Source organism: Pteropus medius, unplaced genomic scaffold (assembly GCF_902729225.1).
Source record: "Pteropus medius unplaced genomic scaffold, Ma_sr-lr_union100, whole genome shotgun sequence".
NCBI classification, from domain to species: domain Eukaryota; kingdom Metazoa; phylum Chordata; class Mammalia; order Chiroptera; family Pteropodidae; genus Pteropus; species Pteropus medius.
The window spans coordinates 9682185-9704469 of NW_024348304.1; the positions used below are offsets into that span (position 1 = coordinate 9682185).

General features: G+C 34.1%; 1 non-coding gene across 1 annotated transcript; it reads right to left on the reverse strand.

Annotated features, from left to right (window-relative positions):
* Window positions 1-370: 370 nt before the first annotated feature.
* LOC120616284 (5S ribosomal RNA) lies at window positions 371-489 on the reverse strand. Its single transcript, XR_005656568.1, has one exon. It is a non-coding gene; the product is annotated as a 5S ribosomal RNA (ribosomal RNA).
* Window positions 490-22285: the final 21796 nt, after the last annotated feature.

Genomic DNA, 22285 nt, shown 5'->3' on the forward strand with positions numbered 1-22285 from the left:
GTAGATAAACCACTCCACGGTTATCTCGGCCATCCACTCACAGCTCACGTTCTGCTTCACATGCCAGTATGTTCTGTCTTTCCTTTTGAAATAGTTTGAATAACGTGACCTTTGCACTTCTAAGGCACAATAATGCATTTCAGATGGTTTCACTTTAAGAAAAACTTATGAACTTCCTACCTCATTTTCACTTGATAGTTTTTACTTATTGTACATAGTCATGCTCTTTCCTGTCCATCACTATTCTCACTCCAGACTGACCTACGATATGGGGTCTACTAGGAACAGTTCATTGAAAATTGTATAAATGTTAAGCAATTTTCGTTCAAATGCTTTGGGTACATGTTTTCAAAGAGTGACTTTTTTTTACCGCCAACAGCACCTGGTCCTCCTAGGAGGTCTCCCATCCAAGTACCAACCAGGCCCAACCCTGCTTAGCTTCCGAGATCAGACGAGATCGGGCCCGTTCAGGGTGGCATGGCCATAGACCAGAGTGACATTTTTAACAAAGATAGACAGTAGGTGATATGTCTATTGTAAAACATTGATAAAAGTAAATACTGAATACTTCTCAAATCGAGAGAAAAAATAAGAGTCAAATAACGTCCAACAATTTTCTCATGGGAAATCTGGACCAAAGAAGCAGCTTCTTTCCACTTTTTGGAAAGACACTCTGAAGGACGGGTGATAGGCAAGCCTTGCACTATAAGCAACATGTAATAGAGGATCATGTCTCTTTTAGTTTCCTCTGCCACTGTCGCTGTTCAGAACAGTTTGTTTATGGGAGGGCTCATTAATGGTTCTTTACAGCTGACCCCTGCTGTAGAGGGTATTACCACTCCACAGGTTTCTATCACACAATTTTCTGGGTATGTCAAAAGCATATGTCAGAGCAGAAAGGGCAGAGATAAACCTTGGGGATTCTAAAGAGTGACACCTGGCTGGAATTCAATTTGTCAGGAAATGTAAGGCTGTGTTGCAAAGCACCACGAAGCTTGGGTTAGCTTAAAATGACTCATTTGCTGGAGTTTAAAATTAACTCTAAGGACCTCTGTGACAGTGTTCAAACTCTATACAAATATAATGCTGAAATATTTAAACCCAGTGCAAATTATATTTTGATTCAAGACAATGAATATGCTTAATTAAGCTGGCACTGAAAATGTAAATATTTTAGCTAGTATCGCATTAACGCTAAAACCCTGGGAATTAAATTGTACATTTCTAATCTTTCATAATGATGAAATCCAAAATGTTATTGTTGTGTTTATAAAGAAGTCCATTGTTAGACAGCATATTCATTATGAGACAACAGTTACACATCTAATTCCACAGCAGGGAAAAGGATTCAGTGGTTCAATATTGCATACAACAACAATAACAGACTTTACCAAGAAATCAATGTGATGTAACATTGGATTCTAAAATCCAAAGTCAAAGAAAGAGAGAACATATCACAACCAACTGATATTTGTAATTATAGCCATATTCTCTCTTAGTGGATACTGTGAGCAAATTATGTAATAATAATAAAATAAACTGGCATTCTAATTAACTAAACTAAAAAGTGGCCCTTCTAAGGGGTAAAACTTACACTTTATCTAAGAACTAGAAGTAAACAGCAATAAAACAAAAACAAAAAACAAGTCAAAATATCACTTTGATTTCCTAAAGTATATAACTGTGGTTCCTTACAAAGAAAATAATACCCTATCATTTTATTTAGAGCCAGTTAATAGTTTTTGATCAAATGTTGACTTTGTTCAACAATTTGGTATAAAGACAAAACATGATAACTGGCTATGTATTACTCCAATATTAGAAAGAGCAATGCTATCAAAATTATGAAAAAAATCTGAAATTCAAAGTTTGGTTGTCTCTTGTTGAATTTTCATAACAGCCTTAAATGCCGGTGAAATCTGTTGATATTTTATTTAAATTTATCTTTCTTCTCCTTTTAAATGGTTAGTTTCTCACCTACCCCACAGCCACCCACATCGCCAAAGCAAGATTATATTAAGGGTGTGTACATTCTCCTGTTCATTTACATGCATTTTCTTTAATCGCAAGTATGAGAGAAAAAAAATAAAAAGAGTTTTCAAGGAAAATCATTCACCTATGTCAGCGTTATTAACAATGCCAGGGAGCCACTAATATGAGCCCTAGCAATTCCTGCCTCGTCTTTATTACACCCTTGTATAATTCCCTCCCCCTGAGTCTGACCTGAATAGGTTGAAGCAAAAGTGATGGGATAGAATTTCCAAAACTAGGCTACAAAAAGAGGGTGACCTCAGCCTCGGGTGGAGTCAGCAGCCACGCTTCCATCTGTGTCATCGGGAGGTGTTCATGACAAGGAATTAAGGCAGACCTTTCAGCCGAGCTGGTAAGAAACTGTGGTCTGTCGGTAGCCACGTGCCTGAGCTTGAGGTGAAACTACAACCCCAGGCCAGGTCATGACTGCAGCCTTCTGACAGACCACAAAGCAGGGGACAGATAACACACCGGGATGTCTCACTCACAGAAACTCTGAAATAGCCAATGCTTATTGTTTGAAGCCACTAAGTTTGGGGGTCATTTCACATATAACAATTGATAGTACAACCTTGTCCCCCCTCGCATCTCATACAGAACCTGTCAATCAGTGAACAAAATTTCCTGATGCCACAATGAATATTCAAAGGAAATCCGAGATTTAGTGTCCGATGCTGAGTTAACTGAGATCTGCTTGCTGTTCGCCCCCGAGATGCTGATCATGAGTGACAGTTTGTGGGCAGCTGGTGCTGCAGATACTTGCAAGTCGCACTGCCATTTTGTGTTTTATTCTAATTGTTGATAACTTTTAATATGGCATTATAAGCTCGAAAAGAGGTATTAGACATAGGTTAATTTTTATGTTTCAACTTCTATAGCCCAAGGGGTTTTGACCTAAGCCACAGTGTCCTTGGAAATTAGCCCTACAAACAGAAAGATTCTGAAAATAAAAACTAAATTTTTTACCCTTTCGGTTGTTGCCACATAAACCCCTAGCTCAGAGCCTGATATAGATATCGATGTCAGATATACAAATATAAGTATAGGTATAAAATTTCAACTACCATAGCTACCAATTATTTATTGAACATCTCAAGCATACAGGTTATCTACTGATTGACTGACAGAAAGTTAAGTACAGAGTAGCATGGTTTCAAACCACTCCATGAAAAAGATTCTGTACAACCCATAAGATGCCACATAATCACTGGAAGAAAGACATCTGAAAAGGGAGGACAGAGGATTGTTGTGGCAAGAGTCTCATTTTAAAAACCATTTTTAAATCATGGGGATGGTGGCACACACATACACACACACACACACAATTATTGGTTATATCAGAAAAACGTTGGTCTTTATTTTGATCTGATTCTACACCATCCCTGTATCAAATCAAGATAAACTCAATTGGCCCCAAAATTAAGTATTTTCACTTCTATGTGATCACCATAGTCACTAATACAAGTCACTTTCTGTATTCTCAACTTGGTGAGGATGTACTTGGAAAGCTGCAGAATTAGACAACTTGGTTTTTAAAAGTAACATAAAAACAAACAAAAAAAACACAGAATTTATATAAGATTCCACCTAAAATTGATGACAGTACAAAATTAATACATGGTTTTTGAGAGAAGCATTACTTTTTTTTTCTTATAGCAATTAGTTTTATCTTACAAAATGTAACAAAATTTTTTCTATCACTATGACACATGTCATTAAAAAATTAAATCTAGAAACAAGATGCTTAGTCCCTACAATTTTACTCATACTATTTGATTGACTGATTGATCTTGAATCCATTAGTGGAAAAAAAAATAAGACAAAGTAAATTTTATAATAATAATAAAAAGTTATTACAGATATTATCTGATTACCCAATACCGACATGATATATAAATATGAGAGGCTCAATATAGTATATATGAAAGTCGTTAAGATAGTAGATTCAAGAATTTTCATCACAAGGAAAAAACATTTTTTCTTTCTTTTATCTATATGAGATAATGGATTTTACCTGAAATTATTGTGGTAATCATTTCACAATATATGTAAGTCAAATCATTACGTTGTACACCTTAAACTTATACAGTGCTGTATGTCAATTATATCTTTATATCTTTATAAAACTGGCGACAGGATGGGGGTGAGGGGAAGCTGAGAGGCTCAGATCATAACCAGAGCTGTTTTATCTCTAGCTTATTTCTTGCCATTTATGGCCAAGGCGTTTAGTGATAGCTTCATTATAAGGAACTGCTAGTTAATACTGCAATCACACTGCAAGTGTACCTATCTATTATTTCCTATGGGTAAAGTAAGTAGTTCTTCCCTATTCATAACTGCTCAGTATATGTATACACGCACAATACTTATTGTATTAATAAATGAAAGGACAAATTACATACTTACTATATAATATTCTTTGAATAAGGACTAAGTCTCTTTTTTCAATGTCTTATTATGCTACACTATAAATTTCCAGTTAATTTGGCTAAGGTAGAAATAACTTATCTTAGTACTGCACTGGAGTTTGAGGTTTCTCTATTTAATTATTAATTTATATAGATTACATTCCCTGAGATTCCATAAAATGTATATAAGGCAACATAATTAACTATTCCCATTAAAATGTATTTTTGTTATGATTAAAAGATCAATCAAAGAACAACATAGCAATATTAAACTGAACATGCACCAAATAACAGAGTCTTAAAATGCAAATAGTAAAACTGACAGACCTGAAAAGAGAAACAGACAAATTCACAAGTACAATTAGGGACTCCAACATCCCCCTCCCCGCTCTTGGCAACTGATAGAACTATTAAACATAAAATCAGCAAAGAAATGAATTACATAAGTACCACCAGGATCTAATTGACATATAGAATAGTTTGGTCGACATCAGCAGGATACACATATTTTTCAAAAAGATAGTCACCAATATAGACCACCTCATTGGCCACAAAATAAATCTCCGCAAACTTAAAGAACTACAGCATGTTCTCTGATTATAATGGAATCAAAGGAGAAATCAATAACTAAAAGACAAAAAGAAATCTCCAAAAACATGACAAAACACAACACACTTCTAATTAATCCACAGGTTCAAGGAAAAGTATCAAAAGAAACTTTAATAAATATAGAACTGAATGAAAATGAAAATACAACGTATCAAAATACGTGGAATTCAATTAACAGTACTAAAGTGGGAAATTTATAGCACTATGTGCTCACATTAGAAACAAGGAAAGGCCTCAAGTCAATAATCTATGTTCTACACTCAAGATTTTTTTAAAATGTAAAATAAACACAAAGCTAGATAAAGAAACGAAACAGCGAAGAGTAAGGCAAAAGTCAATAAAATTGAAAAGTGGAAAACAGAAGAAAAATAAATGAAACTATAAGCTAGCATTTAAAAAATTTTTCAATAAAATTGAAAACTCAGGAAAATGAACATGGATAATAAAAAGAGAGAAGACTGAAATTGCCAATATTAGGAATAAAACCAGGAATATCCTTCCAACATCAAAAGTATAATAAGGGATTACTTTGAATAACTTTATACGCATAAATTGTACAATTTAGAAGAAATGGTCCCAGGGTGAAACACTACTAAAACTTAACAAGATAAAATGGATGATCTGAATAGCTCTAAAAACACTAAAGATTTTGAGTTTTTAATTTTAAAAAACTCTCAAAAAAGTAAATCTCAGGTCCAAATAATTTCACTGGGGAATTCCAACAATTAACACAATTTTATGTAATGTCTGCTAGAAAATAGAAGATGACTAAACACTTCCAACACATTCTATGAGTCTACTCCTACCCTGATGCCAAAAGTAGACAGAACAGAAAAAGAAAATTACAGACCAATATCTTTCATGAACATAGGTGCAAAAATCCTCAGTAAAATATTAGCAAATTGAATCTAACAATATATGGAAAGAAATAGACACTATGAGCAGATGGGATTTATTCCAGATATGCAAGACTGGTTCAACATTAAAAAATAATTTATTGTAAGCCACCATACCAACTGGTTTAAAAAGTTACATAATCATATCAACTAATCCAGAAAAAAAATGAACAAAATCCAACACTCATTTATGATAAAAATGCACAGCAAACAAGGAATGGAGATGAACTCTCTTTCGTAGGCTGAACTGTATCTCTCTCTCCACCTGTCAAATTCACATGTTGAAGTCCTAACCCCAGTACCTCAGAATGTGACTGGAGATAGTGTCTTTGAAGAGATAATTAAGACTAAAAGAGATCACTGGGATGAACCCTAATCCAACATGACTGCTGTCCTTATAAAAAGAAATCAAGACAGACACAAACAGAGGCGAGGCCAGGAGAAGACACAGGGAGAAGACAGCCATGTACAAGACAGTGAGAGAGGCCTCTGAGGAAAACAATACTACTAACACTTTGACCTTGGATTTTTAGTCTCCAGAACTATAAGGAAGTAAATATCTATTGTTTAAACTACCCAGAAGGTGGTACTTTGTTGTATCAACCTCAGCAAACTAACACATTGCTTTAAAGAATATCCACAAAAAAAATCTATAGCTAACATGAGACTTAATGGTATAAGACAATACTTTCCCACCAAATTCAAGAACAAGGCAAGGATGTTCACATTCACCATTCTTATTCAACACAGTGCTGGAAGTTCCAGCTAGTGCTCTAAGGCAAGAAAAGAAAAGTCATAGAGAATGGTAAATAAAACTGTCCATAATATTTGTAAAACTCTTGGAACTAAGAAGTGAGTTCCATAAGATGGCAGAATGAAAGATCAACATATAAGAGTAAATCAAATTTCTAGATACTAAAATACCTGTGGAAACTGAAATTAAAGACACAATGCCATTTATGGGTGCTTTAATGAAAATGAATTACTTAGGCATAAGTCTATCAAAATAGCTCCAGGAATTATATCCTAAAAATTATAAAATTCTGATCACAGAAATCAAAGGAGACCTAAATAAATGTTGAGATAAATCACATTTGTGGCTTGAAGACTCAACGAGATAAACATGTTAATTCTCTCCAAATTAACCTATAGGTTTAATGCAATGCCTATTAAAATCCCAGCAAGTGTCTTTATAGCCTAGACAAGCATATATCAATATTTACATGGGAAGAGACAGAACCCAGAAGAGCAAACAATGTTTTGAAAAGTGGGACTTAAGTGTGAGACATCACTCTCTCTGATGTTAGGTCTTACATATACAGTGTTCGGGCTTACACTTACATAGTGACGTAATGATCAATAAAACAGAATAGAGACCTGAGATACAGACCCACAAATCTGTGCCTAACCAAGAGTGACAAAAATGACAAAGCAGCTCAAGGGAAGAAGTTTAATAATTTCCAATAAATGGTGTTGAAGCAATTGGACATTCACAGGCAGGGAAGGAGGGAGGAAGGGAGGGAGAAATCTCAAAGTATCACAGCTTAATACAAAAATAAACTCAAATAGATTATGGACTTATATGCAAAACACAGAACTGTAAAACTTTTAGAAAAATACATAAAAGAAATTCTTTGGGACCTAGGGCAGATGTGAAGTTTTTAGAATTGTTATCACAAGCACAATCCGATATAAAAAGAAAATTTGGTAAGTGTACCTTATCAAAATTAAAAGAGCTTTTTTCTCTGAAAGATTCTACAAACTTTAGTTTCAAGCCACATATCTAAGGTAAGAATTATATCCAGAATATGCAAAGAGTTCTCTAGGCAACAGTGAAGAAAACAAATGATCCAGTTAGAAAAAAGGCAGAAGACAAAGGAGTTACTTCACAGAAGAGGGTATACAGATATCAGATAAGCTCATGAAAATATATTCAATATTGTCAATCACAAGGGAAATGAAAATTAAAACCACAATATTTACTACACACTAATAAGAATGTCTAAAATAAACTTTAACATTATATCATATGCCATCAAGGATGTGAAGGAATTATATTCCTCACACATTACTAGTGAGAATATAAAATAGGATATCTATTCTGGAAATATATGACAGTTTCTTAAAAAAACCTAAACATTTGCTTACCATATGACCAAGCAGTTGTACTCTTGGGCATTTATTCTAGAGAGAAATAAAACTTATGTTTGACCAAAAACCTGTATACAAATATTCACTGCAGCTTTCTAATCTGGAACAACTAAATGTATTTCAGTAAAAGGGTACACCATGAGAAATCGTTATCTCGGGACTGCCCTGTATCTTGAATGTGGTCATGGCCACACAAATCTATGATGAAATTGCACAGAACACATACACACACACACACACACACACTGCAAATATACACAATTCAGTGTTTATAAAGCAGGCAAAATGTGAATAAGGTCTGTGATGTATCTATCACGTCTATTTCGTGTATATGCTTTTATACTAGAGTTAATGCAAGGTATTGAGACTGAGAAAAATTTGGTGAAATTCATACAGAACTGCTCTGATTTATTTCTTAAAACTACATATTAATCTACAATTATTTCAAAATGTGTTCTTATACAATAATCAGAACTTAATGACCACAATCATAATAGCTACTTACCAGGTACCAAGTACAACCTATTTTTTTATTATTATGAGTGCTCTATGAAACAGGCACATGTTACTAATCCCTATTTCACAAATAAAACATTGATGTTTTGAAAATAAATAAAATTTGCCTAAGAAGATATAGCTTATTAGTAAGAAAGGGATTTAAACTCAGGTTGGCTTGAGTAAAGAGCTAAGGCTCTTGGTTACAACACTTTTTTTGTGTGAATAAAAAGTAAGTTTATTTTCTTATATGTCCTTTATATTTAATTTGGCATAACGGTTAACAATAAATCTTTAAATATGTATGACTAGATGAATGCAATCATTAAACCATTAAATTTTATTCTCTGGAAGCACTGGCATAAAGGCATAAGAGAAAGAGCAAATTCTATGTTCGTTCAAGTCGTGAAATTTGGAAAACTAAATGAAAATCTGAGCTTTGCTTTCTTGATTGCCTGACTAGAGAAACGGATGCTTCATATAACTTTTAGATCCTATCTCTCAAATATCAGATGTCTCAAACAAGTTTTTGGCATCACGGTTAATTTATGATTGACATTTTTAATGAGTGTATGAAATGCCAATATTTTGTGCTGTTGATAAAACGATCCGTATGTTTTACATTTCAGACACTCAGGCAGCTGAACTGACATTCTGTTGTGAAATGTTAGGTTCTTAATATGATTCCAAATCCAGGCAGTAGGCTAACCCATTTCCATAAGGAATTTAGAATATGCTCAAGATTTTATTCTTGTTTTCATCTGAGACTTGGAGTTTTGAAGTACCTAGAATGTGCAAAGACAAATGTTGCAACAGATGAATCTTAATCCAGAATGGCAAAGGCTCTGTAGGAGAATTAACGTTATTCGCTAACAAAAAGGACTGAGCCACTAATTTCATATGAGAGAGCTTAGGAGACCCTCCGTAGCACTTAAACAGGAATTTGTTCCTTAGATGTCAACTGTCCACATCAGGGCTGTAAGCTCCAAGTGGGCAGAAAGTTGGTGTGTTTCCTTTATCACACTATTCCCAACATTTAGATCGGTATTTGGCACACAGCAAGGTTGCTGTATCAACAAAGTAGGTGAAGAATGATCTGATAAGCATCACAGGCAAGCACATTTAGATTATTACCCATTTATTGTATATCTAGCCCAACTGTTGTGTTTATTTGAATCGCATCCCGGTTAGCTTAGAATTAGAATCACTGTATTGTCTTCTCTCATTCTTAAACTTTGGCACAAACAAATATCTGAATATGGTATTTCATATTTCTTTCATTTCTCTTTTCAGAATCCCTTGCTAACATAATAACCCAATTTATTTCCTGGGAAGTTCACATTTTCCCCTTAGTTTTTATACATAGCTCAAAAGAAGATGATTTTCTCAAGATATTTCTTTATATCAAAAGGACAAAAAAGTCACCTATGTCTTTCATCTCATTAAAAATTTCATAATTGTATATATTTTTTTTCTTTAGAATAGCAGTAAATCAAGATATCTCTCCCTTCATCACTTTAACTCGAAAACTATACTTTGTACAACATTTACCACTGGAACACAAAAATCACATTTTTTTCATAGAAATACTATTTTCAAAATTAAAAAGCGATCTCATAAGAAGAAACACATTAATTCTTGTGGTATAGGAAAGAGTCATTAATTTCTAGTAGTCACATTTTTATTAATTCTCTCAGCTTGTATATTTACAATTTACCTTTCGTAAGTGTCAGAATTTGGTCATTTCAGTGTCTAGAAGCAGCATTTAAAAATAAAATACATTAAACTAGATCACTGATACTCTATGTTAGGTATTCTCTACCTTTGCTTTTCCAAGAGCCTAGTGAGGACTTTCTGTCCTCCAAACGGACCAGACTGGAGATAACAATATTTATTACTGGCATTGCCTTCCAAGTTTTACACTATGGTCCACTCTGTCCTGTTATACTTTTGTTTTTCTGTATTAGAATAGAAATATCATTGCGAATAATTCATTGTCTCATTTTCTGTAGCTTGTCAGAAGTTTAGTCAAAAGAATTTTCCTTCTTTAAATTTAATTCTTTAATTAAATTTTTAATTTTTCTTTTTTAATTTTCCTTTTCTTAGGTGATTTATTCATCTTAGGTGATTTCATTCATTCATTCATTCGCCTAAAATGTTCTGTGCTAGATCATGAGAATGTAACAGTGATTTAGACAGCTATGGTTCCTTTCCAGCAGGGCTTCTTGGCTTTCTCCTTGGTTTATAAGAGTTCATAGCTATGGTCAGCTTGGTTTTCTCTATTTCTATTGTACTCACCTTGAACTATTAAGTGCAATGAAAGACCCTTAACCTCAAAGATCATTTTGGAGAGGCTCTCTCATGGCAACCCTAATTTTCATGCAAAACAAAGACATTGATATCCTTCCAGAAGTTTAAAGATGTTTCTTTGCTCTCATTTATATAGATATATAATCTGTATATCTATAGCCATCAAATACATGTTATATGTCATTGTAATTATAACTTCAAAAAGATGTCTTAAATTTTTTTTCCCTCTTTCCTATAACTAGGATCTCATTTTCTTTTGCATGGATTCTTGCCTTCTAACTTGTCATTATTTCTAGTTTTTCTTTGCAATTATTCTTCACATTGAATCTAAAACACAAATTTTTCAATGGGTCTTTATTGTTAATAAAAGCAAAGTAAAACAATATTTTCCACTTATTTACTCCCTCTTTCCCAGCACTCCATTGCTTCCCCATCCTCCATACCACAGCAGACCACACACAGGATGCTAAATACATTCTGCAATGTCATGTCTCTGGTAAATTTCTCAGGTAAGTTCCTCTTTATGGGTACATTCTCCTCAACACCCTCCTTGTCTGCCTGTCACTTATTTCCCAATATCCATTATCTGTTTTTTCTGTAGTAGTTTGTAGACATTTCCATTGTAATTTGACTCATTATAAAATGAAGTATTTGTTTATAGTTGGATTGTGACCTTTTTGAAGATATTTTGTTTTACTATATATAATCATAGCATCTACCATATGAGTGAGTGAGAGAGAGAGAGAGAAGATGGAAGAAAGAAAAGGATGAAGGGAGGGAAGAAGGGAGGGAGGACTTTTGAGTGAAGGAAATGTTATTTGTAGGTTCTGGGTGTAGTTCTAATAAAATTCTCACATAATGAAATTTTTATGTAGTAATTTTCCTTTTTTCTTAGGTGATTTATTCATGTCTGGCTGCTACATGTGATTAGATACATATATTTCAGTTAATATGAAATTAAATACTTCCTATGAATTCGCTTGTCCACATTTTCTAAAATGATGTATAAGAAAATTAAGTAAAAGAATATTAATTCACTTATCCAGCAAACACCTTGGCAGAAAGTAAAAGTATTTTATTGTTAAAATTATTAAGCAAAAATTCAGCAAGCTGCCTTTTTAAACTTCTAATCTTTATTTTTATCAATTATGAAAGAACTATACTGAAAATACATTAAAAACTTCTCAGCTCATAATATTAATTTAAATTAGTTTTGCTTTTAACACAATTATTATTGAGCTTAAGGTCAATTATATCTCAGATATCCTTTATAAATTTTCTCTTTAAATTTTTTTCTAAGAATAATCTTTCTTTTTGAAAAGACAGATATTAATTTTTAAATTATTAAGTTTTAATTAAGTGCTTTTTAACATTTTAATTTTTCACATCACATTGCCTAGAATCCTCCATGATAATGATATGGTAAATTACACAATTTTAAAAGGAATGCTTATTATAATATTTAAGAAAATTATTTTACTCTAGATTTATGCTGATGTTATACCTTTAGTTTACCAAGAAAATATTCATTTAATCAGATGTGATTTCACAATCCAGAGAAATAATTTTTTTCAGCCTTTTATACGTCGATATACCATAACATAGTAATTTCCCATTACAAAATTATTTTCCTTGCAAGTTCTACTCCTTGTAAAGAATATATTAATTTTAATCATATTTAAGTTATGAAGATTTATCCACCAAATTGTTTATTCATTTTGTTTTTAGTACTTTGTATTTTGTCTCCTTCACTGTAAATAGTCATTTAATTGTTTTTTCCTGCTAGGAATTTGGAAATAGTCTAAGATATGTTCACTAGCAGTCATTTTTTTTTTAGCTCATGCCTTTTAAATAACCTTTCTATTTTGGAATAATTTTAGATTAAAAGAGTTGAAAGATAGTACAGAAAGTTCCGATATACCTCCTCTACTGTTAGCATCTTACATTACCAAGTTACATTTTTCACAACCAAGAAACCACACCGGTGCATTACTATTAACTCCATTGCATATTTTATTCATATTTCATTAGTTTTTCCACTAACGTCCTGCTTCTGCTTCAAGATCCCATCCAGGATACCACGTTGCACTTAGCTGCCATGTCTCTTTAGTTGCCTCTGGTTTATGACAGTTTCTGAGACTTTTCTTGTTTATCATGACCGTGACACTTTTGAATATTGATCAGGTATTTTGTAAAATGTTCCTCCGTTCAAGTTTGTCTGATATTGTCCTCATGGTCTTAGCAGAGACATGAGTTGGGGGAAGACCACCACACAGATGAAGTCCTTTCTTATCAAGTCATATCACCACACATACTGTCCACATGACTTCTCACTGATAAAGTTCATCCTGATCACTTAAGGTAGTGTTTGTCTGGTTCTTCCACTGTAAAAATGTCACATATTTTACCACTCCCTACCACATTCTTTGGAAGCAAGTCTCTAAGTATAGATCACATTCAAGGGGCTGTGGGTGGGATTAAAACTCCATCTCCCAGACAGGACTTTAATATAAATTAATTGTGATTCTTCTGGAGAAAAAAAAAATTATTCTAAATTATTTATTTAGTAATGATTTATGTAATAATGGACTCAAAGATTATTTACTCTATACTTTGGCACTGTAGTGATATGTAAGTTTAAAAAAATATAACTAACCTATTTCTCTACCTGTCAGTGTCAAGAATTAAACACTATTTGTTACCTCTATTCTTACTAATCCCCAGTCTCACATAGAGATGATTCTGAACCTCTTATTTTGCAATCTAATTCTTCCATTTCCCCTGTAAGTAAACAAATCCTACATGCTACCAGTTACTCAGGGGGCAATCTTGTGTTTCCTCTCTCTCTCACCGCATAACTAATCAGTTATCAAATTCTTTCAAAACTTTCTTCAAAATATATACAAGGCTCCAAACACTTCTCGCATACTCAACCTCTATCTCCCAAGTCAATATCACGAATAATTTGGGCCCAGATTATGAAAACAATTTACCAAGTACTCCTTTCTTCTCCCCACGCCCCTATAAAGTCCATTTGCTAAATGGCATCCATGTTACTTAACTATTAAGTCATATAATATCATTTTTCTGCTCCGAAACCTTCCACGGCTTCTCACTAATATTAAAATCCAAAACTTATCCAAAGAAAACCAAAACAATAATTTGTAAAGATCTATGCACCCCAATATTCATGGCAGGTCAATTTACAATAGCCAAGATATGGAAGCAATGTAAATGCCCATCAACAGATGACTGGATAAAGAAATTATGGTTCATATATACAATGGAATATTACTCAGCCACCAGAAAAATGAAATCCTACCATTTGCAATGACATCGATGGACCTAGAGATTATTATGCTGAGTGAAATAAGTCAGACAGAGGAAGATAAATACCATATAATTTCACTTATATGTGGAATCTAAGGAACAAAAAGAATAAACTAAACAAAAACAGACTCACAAATATAGTGGACAATTTGGTGACAGACAGAGGGGAGGGAGTCTGGGGGTCTGAGAGAATGGGATGAAGGGTTAAAGAAGTATAAATTAGTAGTTGATAGATGGTCATGGGGATGGGGAGCACGGCACAGGGAATACAGTTAGCATTAAGATGATGGCTAAGTAGAGGGTTGGAGGAGGGAGGGAGCAATTAGGGGGATCGTTTTATGAACTATGTAGATGTCTAACCAATGTACTGTATACTGGAAACTAATTTAAATAAATAAATGAATGAATGAATGAATGAATAAATAAAAATCTAAAACTTAACAACATGTAAACCAGGTTCCAGCAAACTTTTCTGTAAACAGTCGGTAAAGTGAGTATTTTCAGCTTTCCGTGCAATAAGCACAATATGCAAGTACTCGACTCTGGTCTTGCGATGTGAAAGCAGCCATAGACAATATAAGTAACTGAATGGGTGTGTCTGTGGTCCAATAAAGCTTCTGTCACAAAAAGAAAGCAGTAGGCGGAATTTGACCCACCTGAGTACGTGGTTCTTCTCCGACCTTATAACCTAACTCACTTCCTTCACACACTTCCTCGTAAACACTCTTCCATCCTAGGTCTTTTGTACGTGTACCCTCGCTCCCTGGGGTGATGTCCTCCAGACAGCTTCAAGACTCACTCCCTCCCTTCCTACCATCCAAGGGTCCCCTTAACACAAAGGCCTTTCCTTGTTGTCCCCACTCCATCCTTTATTCTGCTTTATTTTACTTCACAGCATTCGTCACAACCTGATTTTTTAATTGTGCCTCCACTCTCCACACTGTAAGTTACATAAAAGCAAGGACATATCTGTTTTATTGTTAAATCTCTAGGACCTAGCGCATAGTTGTCTCCCAGTAAATATTATTGAACAAATGATTAAATCAAATTAAATGATTACATTAAGACGTAACATCTGTGTCCCACATTATTGATATATACATTACAATTTATGAATCTATTAATAGTTTTTATATTTTTTCTACTAACTAATGGTTCTTTAAAAAAAAAAGATTCCATATTACCAAATAACTTAGTTTGATTTATCTCACTATTGGATTCAAATGTCTTTGAATTACTCTTTATTTGAAAGAAATAAATTTGAGATTTCCTATGACCAGATATAATAATATGAATCACAATCTGTTCTACTCAAAACCCTTTAGAAATGGATTCACTGTTTTTGGCACCTATTTCTGTCTTTGACAACTCTCAGACCTATCTTATTAGGCACCGAGATGTTGTTTCGTAGTGTTTTGATTTTTATATTTCTGCATGAGTAAATGTAGCTTTTGTTTGTTTTACTCTTGAAGTGCAGTTACTTTAATAAGATGTGGATTTCTTTTCATCAACAAAATCTGTTAGAGGTGACTGGAGTGAAAGGTTCAGGGAGAAGCTCTGTGGGTTTGAATCTGAGCTTTATCTTTCATCCTGCATTTCAATTTCTGCCTCTGCGAAATGCTGATAATTGCTGATAATAATGGTACTCCTTTAAAAAGGTTTAATCGGGTTAATAACTTGTGAACATTAAATGAGTTTATAGATGTAAAGCACTTTGGAAATTAATGATTGTTATTGTCAGTTATCATCATCACCATTATCAAGTTAACTTAGTATACAGTGAATGCTTACATTAAAAAAGAAATATTTCTACTTCAGATCAAATGATACACACAGAAAGGGATGAAAATAGATGTTTCATGAAAACGGAAATAAAGAAAAAGCTGGGATAGCAATACTTATACCAGACAAAACAGACTTTAAAACAAAGTTTATAACAGAGACAAAGGACCCAGTTATCCCATTTCTGGGTATTTATCTGAAGAAACCCAAGACACTACTTTGAAGGGACATGTGAACCCATATGTTTCTTGCAGCAGTGTTTACAGCCCCTAAGATATGGAGGCATCCTTGGTGTCCGTCAATGGATGAATGGATAAAGAGGTGGTGGTATATAAACACAATGGGATATTACTCAGCCATAAAGAAAGAGGACACTAGAGTTCTTGCAGCCCATTTGGTTGTTGGAGAGATTTGATAACAGGCAAGATAGTAAGAAAAGATGGGAAGAAGGGGATGGGTGGTTTTTCTTGTTTGTGTGGAAGCAGCTGGACTCTAGTTGAAGCCAACTGTTCATCACCTGGCGTGAATGCACTACCTGAAAAGCAGCAGGGTCAGCTCATGGCCGCTTTGCCTGGCCCACATGCCAGGTGTTAAGCTCAAACGAACACTGCTGGAAAGGCCACTGATTGTCCCTGACACAATCGAGTCCTTACCCCTTCAAATCACAAGTTCAATTATCAATTCACAAGTGATTTGTGGCAGGCAGGTCCCACGCCACATTTTTCCCGCTTTTACCTCTACTTTGCTGGCAGAAATGTCCTTATGTTTTTGGCTTGTATATACAACTTTTTTTTTTTCTGGTTTACCATGCTATTCATTTTCCTGTTTCATAGCCATTTGATTATTTGAAGATGAATCTGGGTTTGGGGTAACTCAGAAACATTCTCACATTTTAGATCACAAATTTGATTCTTACTATCATCGAAATAACATTTTGGTGGAATGTCACAAAGAATAATTTCTTCCTACACAGAAATGAAACCAATTACTAAGGATTGAGAGGAATTTAAGAGAAAACTTTTCCAAAAACCAAACTCTTACATATTCATCTTACAGACTTTAATGCATATGTTTTGTATTAATGGCATGTATTCATGTGATTCTTAAAATAATAGTTCTGCCCAGTGTAAACGAAAGCAAAGCTTGAAGTGCACTATCTTAATTATAAATGTTATGGGTCCACTGTTTGAGAGGGCTTTTCTCCAGAGATTACAAATAGAATGAAATGCATCTAATTAAGTAACAGATTGACAAGAATTTTCCTTTATGTTTACTGGCAATCCTCAGATAACTCATTCAGAATTAGAGATTCAAGTGCTCTCAATGACAGCAGGACTCCACTTTCAACTCATTCCGGCATTTCTATCTCTGCATAATGGAAATACTGAAACTCCTCTTAAAGTGTGTGTATGTGTGTGTGCGTGCGCACGCACATGTGTGTGTAGTGAAAGTGACAAAGCGAAAGAAAGAAAATGTGTTGCTGCCCATTTTTCTCTCCATCCAAAGAGATTTTTAATTTTTTATTCTGAACCATATTATCTATAACTACACAGCTCAAAACCAAATGAAGAACTCTATTCTTCATAATAATGATTTAGTGTTTATGCGGAATAAGTTTGTAAAAAAAAATCTACATGTACATACATGTTAACATAAAGCAACTATTACTGTGTTCATTCAAATACTAATATATTATAACACGACATAATAATAGTCTAAAATTAGGATAGTATGATATGTAATAAAAGAGAGACCAAACAAATCAATACAAGAACTTTCCAGAGAACAAACTTTCACCTTTCTAAATTTATAAAAATAGAGTCTTAAAATTAAACAGATTAATTTGCCTACCACTTAGCAAAGATGAATACTCAATATAAATAGAAAAGATTCTGACAGCTGGGATAATGTGCCTTAATGGTCCATTGATGGGCAGACTAGTTTCGACCATCTGCATATTTATTTCTATTTCCATGGTGGTCCAGCTGCAAGTGTTACCACACTTGATAATGCCTTCAATTAGATCTGCACTCTTAATGGATATCATTATTTTTCATAACCACCCTCCCATGGGTTTCATCCAAAGTAGGCAACAATAAAAATATGGAAGTGATACAGTTAACATTCCGTAATTTTATGTCTCATTTTACTGCAGGAGTAACAAATATTGATAGGCTGCAGCAAATATAGGGCTTTATACCGATTCTGTGTATCTCTACTTGCCTCTCCAGTGATTTTGTGACCAACTCCTTTATCACTCTTTTAAATTAAATTATATATCCACCTGATACATTTTACATGAAAGTAGGTCATGTGTATTAGTGCACAATAAGATCTATTTGTACTTATTCTCCTTTATTTTGTGATTGATTCCTTCCTTCTTAATCAGCTTTCCATTTAATATTATAGAAACACTTAGGTTCTCCAAGAAGTAAGATGAAAGCTGAATTACAATTCATTTTTTCCTTAGGGCCTCAAATGGTAAAGGTGGCCTCAGAAATCTGAGACATGCTGAGACAAGAAGAGATTTAAATCATCCCCTCGATAGAAAAGCCTACAGGTAACTAAGGTTGATCAATTAAGACATTCCAAGTCATTCCCAATGGTTTTCTATGTCAGATGTTAATTATCACTAGACCTACTAGAGACTGAGCATTCTTTCCCTGTGTCAAGACCTACTTGGACTTTAATTTGGCTTTGTCAAAAAAACCTTTGTGACAAAAGTCTTCTTTAACTTGTAAGGCTGATTAAGCTCCACTGTATAAGAATGGTAAGCTAATTTTATTTTGAAGCCCTTTGATACCCACACCAACTAAATTCTGTCCAGAATATATCTACCAGTTACACATATTCAAATGAATCTCTACAGATAATCTTGAGCCATTTGGATTTTTTTTATTATGTACAGCCAATATTATTATAATATTGACAATCACTGTACAATAGAAAAAGCTTTTTAATGGCTAAAATGTTTTGTTTTAAAAATCAGAAAAGAAAACAAAAGAAACTATCTTACGTGTGACAAATACTGTGGTTCTAGTTTATTGCCTAGAGAAAAAATTAGGGGTTAATTGGTGGGTAATGTCTGCCTGTCAACCCTGAACTAAGACTTCTGTTGTTAAGGGTATAATATACTTACAGAATATCTATATATTCTGTAAGTATATTATACCTTCTTCGGGGTCCTGATATACCCTCCATTCCTTTTTAAACCAAGACGATTTTCCATGATATATCTATTTTTACTCATTATATAATTTATGACAGAAAATTTTTAATTGGGATTGATATTTTAAAGCTGAACTTGGTGCTATAATCTAAAAGGCACACATTTTAAAGAGAAACAAAACTTGATTTGAGTAGTGGTCCTTTCTCTTACCCAGTATGTGGCCTTTAGCAAATGACTTACATGAGTCTCAAACTCCTCATGCTTAAAAAGTGGATAATGATCTCAAGTGTGCAGAGTTTGTTGAAAAGATTAGAATGTAATGTATGTTTTCCAGGCACTTAACACAGTGCCTGGAAAAAAACTGAAAGTGTGTTAATATGCCTCATTATTATTATTAGAATTCTCACTCTGTTAGGGTGTTTCATATTATCTGATCACTGCTACATTAAGAATCCTACATAGCCATGGAAACTTATTATGCCCTGCTGTGATATTATTTTATATTTGGAGACATAAGAAAGAATTAATGCTTCTTAAATGTTTTAAATGTTGTGGGTATAAAGTTGTTTTCTGCAAATCCATTTATGCTGAAGAGTAGAGTTTAATTGTAAGAACTGTCATGTTTGTGTCTTTTCAACTGCCAAATCACACAGAACCTACTAAAATAGGTGAAATGGAGAACGAGCCAATTTTCTAAGAAGCTTTAGGTAGGACACATGTGATATACTGGAGGAATGAATGCAAGACCAGAAATAAATAGCAGTATAGCATAATCTCTTGCTAAGAGTGATATTTCAAAGTCTGGGCTAAATTTCATCAGATCCCTAAGATGCAAGCCAGGAAGTGATTAGTAAATAACTCTGTATATAGCTCAGAGTTTCTCTCAACTTTCAGCTATATAATTATTTCAGTTTCCCACAAATCTCAAAAGGTTCATTTTTCTGGTAAATTAGAGTGAGTATAAAAGTGTATGAGCAATAGCAATTGAAAGAATAATATTGGTGGTTTGGGGAAGTTTCATGAGGTTAAGTAGAGACAACAGAAGCTGAGGTCAACAAAACGAGTGCCCCGAGCTGGCAGACATTTCAGGTAAGTGACTTGGACGTGATCTAAAGGTAAAGGTTTTTATACTTAGAGGAAAACAGTCATGTTATTTTTAAAGATGGAAAACTTTCCACAATAAAATAAAATAGCTTTATGGTTAAGACCATTTTGCATCAAAGAAGCTAAACTCAGATCATCATATGTGAGTAAAATACCAGTTACCAAAAGTTTCCATTAATTTTAAAACTCGCTAGAATATTAGAGAAACATCCAGCGATTCCCCACAGTAATTGTAATCACTAGCTCTGTGTATAATATTGTTCTGAGAACATCAATTGCTTAAAATTTATAATGGTTTCACCCTAGAATTACATAGCCCATTGTGTGTCTCTTTCATTTGTCACACCAGATTAGGTTCTGGCCCACCTAGTTAGGCAGATTGCCTCAGCCAGTGACCAATACAAGCAATATTTCAATGCGAAGAGAACACAATGATATAAAAACTGAAATCAGTTAGTAGGTCTCACTGTGTATGCTTCCTGAGAATACTAGCATGCAATCATATATCCATGGCTTATTAAATATATATAATATAAATACGTATCAGAAACAAATATACCTGGCACATTTTGACATAAAAATTGTTAAGGATCTTTCAGGACATTTGTTTCTATCGCTTTGAATATCGGTTAAGAAAACAATGGTGTACACCCTGGTTTAAAAGATAATAAGTAAATAAATGAAGGTGAATGCACTGACAGAATTGAACTGGTAAACAGTACGCAGGCAGCAGTATTTACTGAGGCTCTGGCTCTATTCCATTGCCCTCAATTCAGTGTCAGCTTTGGCTTCCGGCCAGTGTTCCTCCTGGTAACTTGAAGGCCACCCCTCGCCCCTTACTATTTTTTTTTTCACATAAAAAGTGATTGTCCTACTCCCAGAAGACAGAAGACCTAAGTGTACTCTAATTTGATCATCCCAGGACACGGATGTTAAAAAACAACTAATTTCTTGCTTTCCCATTTCTATCGAGAGATTTTTGCAGAAGTAGCAGGCCTGGACGTTTTTGCCCCATTTTCCTCTCCCATGGTAATAAAGGAGGCATGTCCTGTCTAATCAGTGAGGGGCTAGGGTCTTCCGTCTTTTAGGAAATTCTTCCTGGGAGAATAAGGTGGGTTTTTTTCTTCATCTTTTTTTCCCCTGAACTCTTGTTACTTCCTGTGCTTACGCTGTTGCAGCGAATATCACAGTCTTCTCTGAAGTTTTCTCCCTTTCTTGGCTGAAAGCTTTTCCAAGACAAGGATGAAATATTTATCACTATAGCTACAGCCTGTACTACAGTGCCAGATTCAAAGTAGATATTCAAAATATGGTTGGTGACAAATACATTAAACTAAAATGTAATTAAGTCGTGCCATAGCATGTTTCAGATTTGCCTATACAAATTCATACTGCATTTCTGTGCTGACTGCATCATTTCTTCCGTCTAACTTCTTCAGTTTCAACTTGCTATTATTCTTTTCACTTGAGGAACAAGAATTAAAGTGTGATAACTTGATCTTTACATACTTGAGCTGCTTTTAAAGATATTCACTTGAAGGTTAGTTGGAACTGTGGCCTTTTTGTGTTGGTTACAGCGCCGGGACCACGTACCATTTTGGGGCACGCTTTGTCTTTATATGCTTCCTTGGGGCATCCTTTGTCTAAAATATACTTTTAATAAATCTCTTCTAAATCTCAATGACCTGTGATTCTTCATTGCATCATTTGAGGAAGAACCAAGGGAAAATGCTAACTACACTCCTGTGCTGTAGTTATCCCTCCCCCTCCCAATCCCTCATCACTCCGCCCCCATGTTGGGGTGACACTGAACTCTGATCGGCCCCGATGGTGACATTTGCTATCTGCTTCTTTAAATAAAAAGTTTGTCAACCCTTATTAGGATATAAACTCAAAGTTCTATTCCTTAGAAAAATTTTAATATTTTTCATAAAGTTCTTATATTTTGCATAGTCTTACACAGTTTTATAATTAAAAGGAGTTTTAATAGGACTATTCCA